Source organism: Protopterus annectens, chromosome 7.part0, assembly GCF_019279795.1.
Source record: "Protopterus annectens isolate FY-2018-M chromosome 7.part0, PAN1.0, whole genome shotgun sequence".
Taxonomy (NCBI): domain Eukaryota; kingdom Metazoa; phylum Chordata; order Ceratodontiformes; family Protopteridae; genus Protopterus; species Protopterus annectens.
The window spans coordinates 749,807,218-749,821,921 of NC_056739.1; the positions used below are offsets into that span (position 1 = coordinate 749,807,218).

Consider the following 14,704-nt stretch of genomic DNA (forward strand, 5'->3'; position numbering starts at 1 on the left):
ATCCCTAGAAAAGTTCACTGATATCCTGGCTCTGGCTTTACTTTTTCTTTCAGAATGACCGTTTTCTGTTTTTAGCTTTCCCTATGCATTTCCAGCCTATTCTACATAGAGAAAACTACCCCTTGAAAACTTGATTTTCTCGAAAACCATAAAGATAGGCTAAAACTCTGCAGGTACACAGGGTACTATGCACCCTACAAAAGTACACTCTAATCTGAGCACTGGCATTACTTCTTTCAGTATGACCATTTAGTGATTTTAGGTTTCCCTATGCATTTCCAACCTATTTGGCATACATAAAAATACCCCTTGAAAACTTGATTTTCTCCAACAGGGGTAAGGCTATGAATTTGAAACTCTGTGGGGTACACATGGTACCATCCACCCTACAAAAGAGCATTGCAGTTCTGGCTCTGGCATTATTTTTTCTTTCATTATGACCATTTACTGTTTTCAGCTTTTCCTATGCATATATACAAAGAGAAGTATACCCCTTGAAAACTTGATTTTCTCCAAGAGAGGTAAATCTAGGAGGCTGAAACTCTACAGTTACACAGACTGCTATGCACCCTACAAAAGGGCACTGCAATCATGGCTCTGGCATTGCTTCATCTTTCAGTATGACCTTTTACTATTTTTCACTTTCTCAAGACATTTCCAGCCTATTTGGCATAGAAATTAGCCACTCAGTGCAAGGAGAGCTACTGTGGTAACCAGCATCTCCTGAACCCTAAATTCCAAGGTTAGCAAAGCACCCGAGTGCCGTAAAACTCAATTCAAATAATCCATTATTAGAAAATGTTTCTAATAACACTAACCTTTGGAAACCGTTTGGACAAAATCTGAACAAAAAACAGTGTTCTTTTGAAAGTTAAAACAATATTCTTATTAAATTTAATTTTAGTTTACCTAGAAAATAAAAACTAAAAAACTAAAAAATAAAAAAAAAATAAAAAAAACAGGCTGATATCCGTAAAAACTTTCATTTACTGATTTTCAAAAACTTTATTCAAAGTTCTGGTAGGTGAGCACATAAAAACAAAATGTACTTTATTAATGTAAAGATCATGCACTTTGAGTTATAAAATGATTTCAACATAAGTGTGAAAATGCATTAGCAACTTGTTTTGGAAAAAATCATACTGGATGGAAGCAAATAAGATAATTCTCGAGGCATAAAAATACGTCGGCTCTTACAGCAAATATCTCGACATAGGCACTGAACCTGGTCAAGTCCGAGAGTAGGGAGTGGGCATGGGCATGAATACAATGGTGGGTGGAGAAGTAGTTGAGGGAGATAAGTTGAATGGCTACTTTGAAAAAAGCTGGTGAATTACAAATATGAGTGAAAATGGGGTTGTCTAAGGGAGGAGCTACATAATGGAGCTTGTCGTCAGACCCAGTGGGCTATGGGGGTGTGGTTGAAAGGATGATGGTGAATGCAGGGGGTTTGTGAAATGGAGGTGTGTCAAAGTAAGGTACAATAAGCTAAGTGGCAGGTGCTTTCGAGGTGTGAAGTGCCATGATTGATATGGGAGCGCGGGGAGTGGAGTAGCATGAGCGAGTGAGCCTGTAATGAGACAATAACATGTTAAATGCAGTTGATCAGTGAGGGGATTAGGGTTATAGTGAGCAGACCTAAACCTTTGTAATAGGTCTTAAACTGTGAAAAATAAAGGATAATACAAAAAAGACTAAATCTGTGAGATGGACCACAGGGAAAACAATGTAAAAAATGACAATAAGGATTAGTAGAGTGCTCTATGGAAGATTAAAATGGAATGTAATGAATAGGTAGTCCAGTAAAGAACTGCATGGCAGTGGCCTAAGAGGAGAATCAAGTGGCAGTTTATTTAGAGGGGAAAAAATTAAAACTGTTGAGCTGGAGCATGTGAGGGGATAGAAAGAGTGTGGTGATTTCCGGGACCAGAAAAAAATGGAGTGTGATTGTAGTAAGAGTTGTAAAAATGTGAGTGGAAGCATAGGAGTGTATGTGGGTGAGTGTGGGTGTATGTGAGGCTGAATCAGTGTGAATGTGAATTAGCGTTTATGAGCCTGTTTATATCCGTAGTGTGTCGTGTGCTTAATGGGATCAGGAGAGCCATTGGGGATTAAGAGCCGTAAAGCTAAGTTGGCCAGTGGAAAAGCACATGTAGCCAAAGACTGCATAAAAATGGGAGAAATTATCCCTTTGAATGGGCTTTATAATGTGTCAGTTATTTAGCATAGTATAAATTTAAAGTACAGGAACTCGTCATATTATAGTAGTGTCTCTAAATAGTAATTGTGAAATGTAAAGAGGGTGAAATGTTAAATGAATATTTATGTGTTTAAATATTAAATTAAGTAATTGATTAATTAGGCATCATTAAGTTAATGTATAAACATGGCTGCTTCTGTGAGTAAAGTATTCCGTGAGAAGGCAAAAGCCAAGGTACCAGAAACAGTAAAGGATTATTTTTTGCAGTCTCTGCTGTTTTCCTTGTCTTTGTGTGTTTGCAATATTAAAGTTAAAGTCATGTCCTTATATAGTACTATAAAATCATGTGGTACAATTAGGCATTTAAAGAAATAAGACTCATATTAAGCAATGTGCAGTCGTGATGCATTTAAAAATTAAAACAGATAAATATTCATAAGCAATAAAATATATGAGTATATACATAAAATAATTACTACTAGAGTTCATACATAGTACATAATATCTATAAAAGTCTATAATATAATGCATATTTCATAAAATATATAATATATATTTAATACTTATGTTTAAGAGGTCGTGCTTTCAAAAAAGGTTTCAAGGAAGATATATTATTTAAGCCTGGGAATTTTTCTGCATTGAATAAAAGAATCCATTTTTGTTCTGTGGCTTCAGTACGGTTTTCTAAGTCGCCACCTCTAATGGTATTGTCAATGATTTGTAAAACTAGAAATTTAAAAACATGTGATGAATCTGTGTGCATAACATGAGTGGCTAAAGCATTAGTTGCCTTTTTATTTCTAATGTCTCTGTTATGATCCAGAATTCTATCTTTAAATGACCTATTGGTTTTACCTATATAGTATGCATGACAAATTTGGCAGAAGGCAAAATAAACAACATTTTCAGTTTTACAATCAGCATAGTGATGCAAAGAAACTTTAGAGTGACAAGTAGGATGTGTGTAAAAAGCCTGACTATAAATATACTTGCAAGCAGAACAATTTATACATGAAAAAGTACCTATTCTACTAGAGGTAAAGCTAGTGGAATGCATGGGTTTGTAACAAAGATGCTGTTTAAGTGACTTGTTATTTCTAAAAGAAAATGATGGAGTATTACCAAAAATGTTCAGAGAATTGGCGATGGCATTTAAAATGTTCCAATGTTTTTTAATAATATCACAGTAACTATCAATGTCACTGGAATATTGTAAGGCCACTCTAAATTTATTTGAAAGTTTTTGCACACATCCTACTTGTCACTTTAAAATTTCTTTGCATAACTATGCTGATTGTAAAATTGAAAATGTTTATTTTGCCTTTTGCCAAATTTGTCATGCATACTATATAGGTAAAACCAATAGGCCATTTAACGATAGAATTATGGATCATAACAGAGACATTAGAAATAAAAAGGCAACTAATGCTTTAGCCACTCATGTTATTCACACAGATTCATCACATTTTTAAATTTCTAGTTTTACAAATCATTGACAATACCATTAGAGGTGGTGACTTAGAAAACCGTACTGAAGCCGCAGAACAAAAATGGATTCTTTTATTCAATGCAGAAGAATTCCCAGGCTTAAATAATATGTCTTCCTTGAAACTTTTTTTGAAAACACGACCTCTTAAACATAAGTATTAAATAGACATTATATATTTTATGAAATATGCATTATGTTATAGACTTGTATAGATATTATGTACTATGTATGAACTCTAGTAGTAATTTTATGTATATACTCATATATTTTATTGCTTATGAATATTTATCTGTTTTAATTTTTTAATGCATCACATGATTGCACATTGCTTAAGATGAGTCTTATTTCTTTAAATGCCTAATTGTACCACATGATTTTATAGTACTATATAAGGACATAACTTTAACTTTAGTATTGTTTGATGAAGGGGCCTGTGAGTCGTGAAAGCGCTTACCTTATTTTTATTAAAAGTTTCTGCTTTGTAAGTTGTGTGCAGTTTCTACATTTACTCTATTTTATTCTACTGCAAGCAACTGCACTCTGTATTTGTATTACTCTGCTCTTATGTTTCTTCTTTATACGAAGAAAGGGGCATGGCAGAAATTTTGGAATCTGATTCTGTGATGGATTTAAACAACGGAACTACTACTTGTGAATGTCTAGTATGGATTCTTAACATCTTGGACAACCCTCTGCTGAATACATCTACCTTGAATGAGATGAATAATAATGTCAATGCACCACCACCACAAGAGTTTATTCATCTTTATAAAGAACTCGAAAATAAACTGTATGAATATAAATGTTTACATCTACAACACAAGGTAATTCCTAGAGGTTTGCGTATATTGAATATGCCTAGTTATGGTAATAAATACCCGGAACTTTTGAGACAATGGCAAGAGCTTAATTTACAGTTCAGTGCACAATATATAAATTTATTAATTATTTTTTTTTCAACCAATAGAGAATGATCTAAAAAATGACATTCTTCTTTGTCAGAATGACATTTTCAAACATTTTAATTCTAACACTGTTACAGATGAACTTGATTCACTGCAAGATAACATTGTTTCCTATGAGAAACGCTTGCAGCTAACCAAAGTTAAGAAGTTGCAAAGAGATTATAAAGATTTTTGTAATCAGCATGTTTTCTCTTGGCCAAGAGATTTTGCCGCTGAGAGAACAGCTGCCAGAAATACAAATTTACAGTTGAACCAATCAAATGTGCAAAATCAGAATGCTAGTGCGACGCCCACAACTCTCCGTTCTACAGTTGCAACAGTTTCTTCGCAGCCACAAAGAACTGCTACATTAATTGATAACATTAAAACTAAACGCAATGCAGAAGTATCTACATCTATAACCTTAACGGATACCTCTTTTTGCACAAGGACACTGCTTCTAGTGATGTTAACAATGTTGCTTATACTTCTAATACGCGCATTTGTACTACTAAGGATTCTTTTGGGCTTACTGAACCAACTATCTCAAATAATATGTTCCCTTTGACTGAAACGCAAGTCTCTGAGGTTTTTTTACAAATAAAAGACACTCTACCAATCAAGGATCACTTGAGAAACAGGTTAAGAAAAGGGAGCTTGCAGCAACCTGCAAGCATGGACAGAAATCAGTCAACAGTAAAAAGGAGACGCCAGTAACCACAGGTTTGATTTTTAACATTTCTTCTATTGATTTAACAGAAGAACAAACTTCCTTACTAAATAAAGGTCTATCATTCATTCCTTCAAAGAAGGCAGATCATGCCGAAATGCTTAAAGACCTAAGACTTTTATGAAGACAATTGACTCTAAAAACAATTTTTTTTAATAACAATGTTAATCACACAAGCTTCTTTAGAAAACCCAGTACATTTAGCCTGATTATTGACTCAGTAGTTAAGTCCTTTATTAATGTTTGTGAAGTTGATTTTAGACAGCTTTTTTGTGAAGGAACTAAATGTAAATTTTACAATATGACTAGCAGTGATACTTTAGCCCTAAATGAATTAAGAAATGTACAGTCACTTGTCATTAAACCAGCTGACAAGGGAGGAGGAATTGTAGTCCTAGACAAAGAACTGTATTTTAAACAAATGATGCTTTTGTTAAATGACACTAATACATACCAATGTATTTTTAAACCTATTGCAAATAGCATAAAAGAAAAAAGTGGCCTTCTTAATATTTGACTTATTAATGATAGATCTTATTAATGATGAATTATTTAAATTTTTTAACATAGCACATCCTTTAATTCCTTCAATTTATGGACTACTGAAAACACATAAGGACTATAACACCCCACCCATGAGACCAATTGTAGCAGGCCATGACTGGTGTACTGAGCCTCTATCAATTTATTTAGAGAATAATTTGCACACAGTGTTAGATACATGTCATACTGTTTTGAAAGATTCAAAGTCCTTCCTTGAAAGACTTCACACCCGATTGTTAATTATTATCAATGATTATATTTTTGTTACACTTGATGCAGAATCACTTTTTACATGCATTCCTAATGATATAGATGTTGATATGATCAGAGAATTTTTAACTGTCAATAATTGTTTTTTACCTAATAAAGTAATGTTAATACGTGCACTTTTAGAAATTGTCCTTGAAAATAATATTTTTGTCTTTGAAAATAATATATATCTACAAAAAGTTGGCGTAGCGATGGGCACAGCTTGTGCCAACACGTACGCCAACCTTGTTTTAGCACACTGGGAACATACACACATCCTAACACCGACCAATCAATATTTTGAGCATATTCTTTGGTGTGTGCATTTTGTAGATGACATTTTTTGTTATGGAAGGGAGATCTAGTAGATCTAGAGCATTTTGTTACATTTATGCATAATACTACACATTTCCTTAAATTTACATGTAACTATTCTGATAGTCAAATTGAATTGCTTGACATACTACTTACTAAATCTGAACTTAACAATGTTTCCAGTAGTATATACAAGAAACCTACTAAAAAGAATATTCTTCTCCATAAAAAGAGTATGCATCCTAGGCATATTTCTAGAAATGTGCTTAAGGTGCAAGTATTTAGGATATTAAGGCTACACAATAATGACAAAGATGCTAAAAAAGCTCTTGCAGATCTTAAATTTGAATTTTTGGAGAGAGGATATTTAGAAAGTGACATAGAAAACACCATTCAAGAAGCATGGACACACAGAGCCACTAGATGTAAACCATTTTTAAATACTTCAAATATTACTAATAATAGACAAATGACAGTTACACCTCTAACTCAACCTTCAAATAAATTTAGAGTGGCCTTACAATATTCCAGTGAAAGTGATAGTTATTGTGACATTATTAAAAAACATTGGAACATTTTAAATGCCATCACCAATTCTCTGAACATTTTGGGTAATACTCCATCATTTTCTTTTAGAAATAACAAGTCACTTAAACAGCATCTTTGTTACAAACCCATGCATTCCACTAGATTTACCTCTAGTAGAATAGGCATTTTTTCATGTAGAAATTGTTCTCCTTGCAAGTATATTTATAGTCAGGCTTTTTACACACATCCTACTTGTCACTTTAAAATTTCTTTGCATCACTATGCTGATTGTAAAACTGAAAATGTTGTTTATTTTGTCTTCTGCCAAATTTATCATGCATACTATATAGGTAAAACCAATAGGTCATTTAAAGATAGAATTCTGGATCATAACAGAGACATTAGAAATAAAAAGGCAACTAATGCTTTAGTCACTCATGTTATGCACACAGATTCATCACATATTTTTAAATTTCTAGTTTTACAAATCACTGACAATACCATTAGAGGTGGTGACTTAGAAAACCGTACTGAAGCCGCAGAACAAAAATGGATTATTTTATTCAATGCAGAAAAATTCCCAGGCTTAAATAATATATCTTCCTTGAAACCTTTTTTGAAAGCATGACCTCTTAAACATAATTATTAAATATACATTATATATTTTATGAAATGTGCATTATATTATAGACTTTTATAGATATTATGTACTATGTATGAACTCTTGTAGTAATTCTTTTATGTATATAGTCATATATTTTATTGCTTATGAATATTTATCTGTTTTAATTTTTAAATGCATCACGATTGCACATTGCTTAAGATGAGTCTTATTTCTTTAAATGCCTAATTGTACCACATGATTTTATAGTACTATATAAGGACATGACTTTAACTTTAGTACTGTCTGATGAAGCGGCCTGTGAGTTGTGAAAGCGCTTACCTTATTTTTATTAAAAGTTTCTGCTTTGTAAGTTGTGTGCAGTTTCTACATTTACTATATTTACTGTTAAAGTTGTTAAAGCTGATGTATTTTTATGCCTCAAGAATTATCTTATTTGCTTCCGTCCTTTATGATTTTTTCCAAAACAAGTTGCTAATGCATTTTCACACTTATGTTGAATTCACTATATAACTCAAAGTGCATGATCTTTGTTAATAAAGTAAATTTTCTTTTGTGCGCTCACCTTCCAGAACTTCGAATAAAGTTTTCAAAAATCGATAAACAAAATTTTTTACTGACATCAGCCTATTTTTTATTTTTTAGTTTTTTAGTTTTTATTTTCTAAGTAAAATTAAATTTATTAAAAATATTGTTTAAACTACCAAGAGAACCCCGGCTTTTGTTCGGATTTTGTCTACACGGTTTCCAAAAGATAGTGTTATTAGAAACATTTTCTAATAATGGATTATTTTGAATTGAGTTTTACGGCACTCAGGTGCTTTGCTAACCTTGGAATTTAGGGTTCAGGAAACGCTGGTTACCACAGCAGCTTTCCTTACACTGAGTGCCTAATTTCTAGTTATTCAGGGAATCTTGTCGTCCACCTGCACAAAGGAACCCACGTTATGGACTGGATAAGCAAGCCATCAGGACAAAAGAAGATGTATACACTAAAAGATCTTATTCTTCAACCTAATCTCAACTGGGTACCCTCTTCCACAGACAGCAACCATATACAACCGAATGACGAATTCATCTAGCTCTCCGAACTCAAAGAACACATCACTAACTTTAAATTTTCCAATGGGATGATGCATATTTTATATCTTGCAAAAATAACAATCTATTTCTTAAAGGGCTATGAATCCACAAGAAACTCTACTGCAGATTCATCATGACACAGTAATCAATGAATAGAGCAAAACACTAAAAGAGACCGTTCTTCGACTACTAGATATACTCATTACCAACAACCAAGGACAGCAGGATAGAATAAAAAGCCTCATGGACCGAATAAATGACAGGCTCAAGACCATCAATGATCTGGACAGTAAAATTAACCCCATAAAAAAATTCAATCTCTGGAACTGTACTTAAAGGACAGAAAAAAGCAAAAGCTATATAGGGTTTATAATTTTTAAATCAACATGGATAATGCCCAGTTTTAACAACCGTGGACACAGCCTCCAAAGTATCCATTCACTCAGGATCAGAACCGTGACCTTCCCCATGAAAGAAATCTTCAAGACGATATAAACAACCTCGGTGCCAAGGAAAACAATGAGGTAGCATGCATAGCAGCTTAACCACCATTCGCCAGTACCTCAAAATCTTTTCTACAAGACCAGCAGGTTTTCAGGAGGGCTCTCCCCCTCCCACCAACTAAATCCGATAACAAACCCCACAAACTAGGCATCATTAACTCTTACCAGGAAACCCATGTCAAACATCAAGACAAAAGAATATTTCCACAACAGACTGAGTGTATCACTGTTTCATAGTTCCCAGCCCCGGGACAGAACATAGCAAGGGAAGAAAGACCTAAAATACCTATGGGTCCCCTCCCAAACCTGCTAGAATAAAGGAACAGTAACACGAATGAAAACAGATCAAAGTTTGGAACCATTCTCCTCAGCAGAATTAAGGTTACTTGAAAAAAGTCTCATGTTTTTCCCCACAAAAGAGGAGACTTAACACAGACAATTATGGACCTCAAAATCTTTACCCGGGAACTCAGTCTTAAAATTTTCTTCCAAGACAAAGACGGAGAAATGAAAAATAGAAAAATGGTGTAAACCCAGTGATTTCTATGCTCCCCCCGCCACATCCCACTATATTGGCTTTCGGAAAAAATGTAAAGGTGAAATTAGAGAATCTCTTGGCAGAGCATAAAAAAAAGGAAGCATTGCAACCTAAACCTAACTGAAATTATCACCCTAAAAAACTTATGCTATGATAGAACAAGAAGGGTAATGAAAGCCGATAAAGGAGGCGAATTTCTGGTAACAGTCTTACAACATAAAAAATAAAAAACATGCTCCATAACAATGACTTCTATGAATCTCGTGACTTAGATATTATTCGACAAGCCTACAAACGCATCAATGAGGAGTTATTGTTTTTGTGTGAGGAAGGCCTTATAAATGACCATATGCTCAAATTCCTAACAGTAGAATATTCCAGGCTACCAAGCTTCTTCGGGATTCCCAAACCCCACAAAAGCATTACAGACCTTCCTTACCACCCAGTCATTGTGAGTGGGGGCAGCATCACTGAGGTTGTCTCAGTATTACTCAAAGTAAAAATCAAGCCTCTAGCAAAGAGTAATCCATCGTTTGTACTCAACACGGTGACCTATTGCTTAAAATAAGGGACATCCCAATCAACAAAGATTCACTGTTAGTCACTATTGATGTTGAATCTTTGTATACAGTGTTACCTCATGATTATTTCATTCAAGCAGTATCTGAAGCACTTACCACCCAGAACACTGACAAGCATTTTGAAATGGAGGTCACCAAAAGACTGCTCCACATTCTACTGTCCAACAACTTCTTTAGGTGCAATGACTGTTACTACAGACAAAATAAAGGGATTGCCATGGGGGCAGCCATGGCCCCCAGCTTGGCAAATACTGCTCTAGGAAAGTAGGAGAATGAGCACATCTACAACACACCTTATTTCCACAAAATGATTTGATACCTACAATATATAGATGATATACTGATTGTTTGGAATGGGAATGAAAACAACCTACTGAGGTTCCTTGATCATATTAGTTCATCCACCCAATTTCTTAGGTTCACAAACAGCTGCAGTAAAAAACGGACAATGTTTTTAGATCTCATGATCACGAAGGACCTTAGCACAGGATCAGTTTCAAACAACCTTTATCAAAAACCAACCAGGACCAACTTACTCTTGCATAGCTCCAGAATGCATCCCTACCTTACCAAGAAAAATGTAATTAAATCTCAAGGGTTAAGGATGGCACAAGTTTCCAAGGAAATAAGGGATTTTACTACCAACCTATGTAACCTCAAAAAAGATTTTCTTGAGAGAGGCTACAACCAAAAATTTATCAAAAGCATCCTAAACCCGATTTCCGAAGCAAAACTCTTAAACCCTGATTTCCCAACTGACCTCCACAGGACTCAGAAAAAAAACAGATAATAACAGCCATCTTGGGATGACCCTCACTTATTCCACAGATTTTATGAGCCTGAAGAGGATAATAAAGTACAATTTATCACCAGTCCATGACCAGCACCCAGGGGGCCCCCTCCGTGGGGAGAGAGACCCCTCATCAGCAGAGGTGGGGGCTCCAGCCCCTCCTCTCTGCCTGCCCACTGAGGTGCTCCTATCTGGTTGATCCTTCCAGTCGCAGATGCTTGTCTCAAAGATTAAGGCATGCAAGTCTCAGTGCATACGAATGCTACAGTGAAACTGTGAATGGCTCATTAAATCAGTTATGGTTACTTGGATAACTGTGGTAATTCTAGAGCTAATACCTGCTGACGAGCGCTGAACTCCAGGGATATGTGCATTTATCAGACCAAAAGCAACCCGGGTCTCAGCCCGGCAGCTTTGGTGACTCTAGATAAACTCGGGCCAATCACCTGCCCTTGTGGTTGTGATGTGACATTCGAATGTCTGCCTTATCAACTTTTGATGGTACTATCTGTGCCTACCATGGTGACCATGGGTAATGGGGAATCAGGGTTCAATTCCAGAGAGGGAGCCTGAAAAATGGCTACCACATCCAAGCAAGGCAGCAGGCACACAAATTACCCACTCCCGACTCGGGGAGGTAGTGATGAAAAATAATATAGGACTCTTTCGAGGCCCTGTAATTGGAATGAATACACTTTAAATCCTTTAACGAGTATCTATTGGAGGGCAAGTCTGGTGCCACCAGCCATGGTAATTCAAGCTCCAATAGTGTATATTAAAGTTACTGTAGTTAAAAAGCTCATAGTTGGATCTTGCGATCGAGCTGGTGGTTCACCGCGAAGTGAGCTACCTCCTGTCCCAGCCCCTGCCTCTTGGGACTCCCTCAATGCTCTTAACTGAGTGTCCCGGGGGTCCAAAGTGTTTACTTTGAAAAAAAAATTAGAGTGTTCAAACCAGGCCGGTCACCTGAATACTTCAGCTAGGAATAATGGAAAAAGACTCCGGTTCAATTTTGTTGGTTTTCGGAACTGGGGCCATGATTAAGAGGGACAGCCAGGGGCATTCGTATTGTGCTGCTAGAGTTGAAATTCTTGGACCAGCACAAGACGAATGAAAACAAAACCATTTGCCAAGAATGTTTTCATTAATCAAGAATGAAAGTTGGAGTTTCGAAGACAATCAGATACTGTCATAGTTCCGACCATAAACGATGCCAACTAGCAATCTGGCGGCATTATTCCCATGACCCACTGGGGAGCTTTCGGAAAAACCATAGTCTTTGGGTTCCAGGGGGAGTATGGTTGCAAAGCTGAAACTTAAAGGAATTGACAAAGGGCACCACCAGGAGTGGAGCTTGTGGCTTAATTTGACTCAACACGGGAAACCTCACCCAACCCAGACACGGAAAAAGTTGACAGATTGCTAGCTCTTTCTTGATTCTGTGGGTGGTGGTGCATGGCCGTTCTTATTTGGTGGAGTGATTTGTCTGGTTTATTCTGATAATGGACGAGACTCCACCATGCTAACTAGTTATGTGCCCCCGTGTGGTCATTTCCAACTTCTTAGAGGGACATGTGGCTTTCAGCCACATGAGATTGAGCAATAACAGGTCTGTGATGCCCTTAGATGTCTGGGGCTGCACATATGCTACACTGAATGGATCAGTGTGCATCTACCCTTGGCCGACAGGTCCAGGTAATCCATTGAACCTCATTCATGATAGGGACCGGAGATTGCAATTATTCCCCATGAACGATGGATTCCGAGAAAGTGCAGGTCATAAGCTTGCATTGATTAAGTCCCTGCCCTTTGTACACACCGGCCATCACTATTACCGATTGGATGGTTTAGTGAGGTTCTCAGATTGGCCCCACTGGAGTTGTTCGTTGCTCCGGAGGTGAGTGAGAAGACGATCAAACTTGACTATCTAGAGGAAGTAAAAGGCGGAACAAGGTTTCTGTAGGTGAACCTGTGGAAGGATCATTAATGCCGAGAGTCCTAGGATGGCACCATCCCCGGGTACCAGGGACTCTCCTCGATCCACTGCCTGACCCTCTACATCTCTCTCTGTGTCTATCTCTGACTCCTATCTCTCTGTGTGCCCTGGTGGAGGCCAGTGGGACTGAGCCTGTGGCTCCCTGGGGGAGGAAGAGAGGGAGGGAGAGGGGAGGAAGTGAGAGGAGGGATGGTCTCTGTCCCCCCTCACCTGCTGGAAGTGGGAGGGAGGGTGTCCATCCATGTGGTGGGAGGTGTGAGTGCTCCTCTTCTGCCATGAGGGGATGATGGTGGGGGGTGCTTCCGACCCAGTGGTGCAGTCTGTCACACACCCTGGAGGTGGCTGGCTCCCCATGCGGTAGTGGGATGGAGAGGGTGCAGTCCCAGCAGGGGGGCAGTGGCCTCTCCTCTGACCATGTGGGGCCACCACTGGGGGTGGCACACCAGAGTCCTCTCCCCTCAATGTTAGTCATGGGTACCTGTGGAGGATGCCCTACTTCATGCCGGGCAGTGGTTCAAAGACCTGGAAGGCTGGTGGTGTGGCCACATGCCAGCTGCCACAGGACTCCCTGCTGTCCTGCAGCATGGGGTCAGTAACCCCGGTCTGAGCACCCATGATGACGCCAGTGAAACCTCGTGTGCTCATCTTAAGGTGCGATGCTGCACAGACAGTGGTGCCCCCAGCAAATGAGAACTATACAACTCTGAGCAGTGAATCACTCGGCTTGTACGATAATGAAGAATGCAGCTAGCCACGAAAACTAATATGAATTGCAGGACACATTGTTCATCAACACTTCGAACACACTTTGTGGCCTTGGGTTACTCCCGGGGCTAGGTCTGTCTGAGGGTTGTCATGCCTTCCATCACCCCCAGTGTTATCTAGCCCCCAATGAGGGCATGGCCGGGGAGTCAAGGGAGCCTGCTGTTGGCCCCCTGTCCCCTCACGGAGAGAAGCAGACAGAGGAGATGAGTCCTTTGCTGCCCCGAGGCGGGACACCAGAAGATGGGAAGTAGCACGCGCACATCTGACCTGATCCCCCAGAGGCTGATGGTGGTACCACCACCGAGCTGCCCTCTCAAGGCTGAGCCTGTTAGCCGCCCATCTGGTTCCCATGTGCCGGGACCGTGTCGGACATCCTCCACCGCCCGGAATTCAGCGGTGGGGAGCAGGCATGTGGGGGCCAGGAGAGGATGGGTAGTCTGTCCACCCCCGAGGCCCCTGACGTCTCCCCGTGACAATGCTCGGAATGCAACCTCAGATCAGACATGGTGACCTGCCTAATTTAAGCATATTACTTAGTGGAGAAAAAGAAGCTAACCAGGATTTCCTCAGTAATGGTGAGTGAAGAGGGAAGAGCCCATCCCGAATACCCACCAGGGCATTGGGCACAGGGAAATGTGGCATACGGAAGTCCGTCTCCCTGTTGCAACCTAGGGGGCCCAAATCCTTGTGATCGAGGCTCAGCCCGCCAATGGTGTGAGGCCAGTGGTAGCCCCCGACGCATCGGGATGAGGTCTTCCCAGAGTCGGGTTGTTTCTGAATGCAGCCCAAAGCAGGTGGTAAACTCCATCTAAGGCTAAACACCAGCAC

At 38.6% G+C, this 14,704-nt stretch overlaps 1 non-coding gene and 1 pseudogene across 1 annotated transcript in view; both read left to right on the forward strand.

The window, feature by feature from the left end:
* Window positions 1–13,810: 13,810 nt before the first annotated feature.
* On the forward strand, window positions 13,811–13,964 carry LOC122807390 (annotated as a pseudogene).
* A 399-nt stretch (window positions 13,965–14,363) lies between these two features.
* LOC122807370 overlaps window positions 14,364–14,704 on the forward strand; it is a 3,793-nt gene continuing 3,452 nt past the window's right edge. Inside the window, exon 1 of the ribosomal RNA XR_006365674.1 lies at window positions 14,364–14,704. This exon is cut by the window's right edge and continues 3,452 nt beyond it. This is a non-coding gene — a ribosomal RNA (28S ribosomal RNA).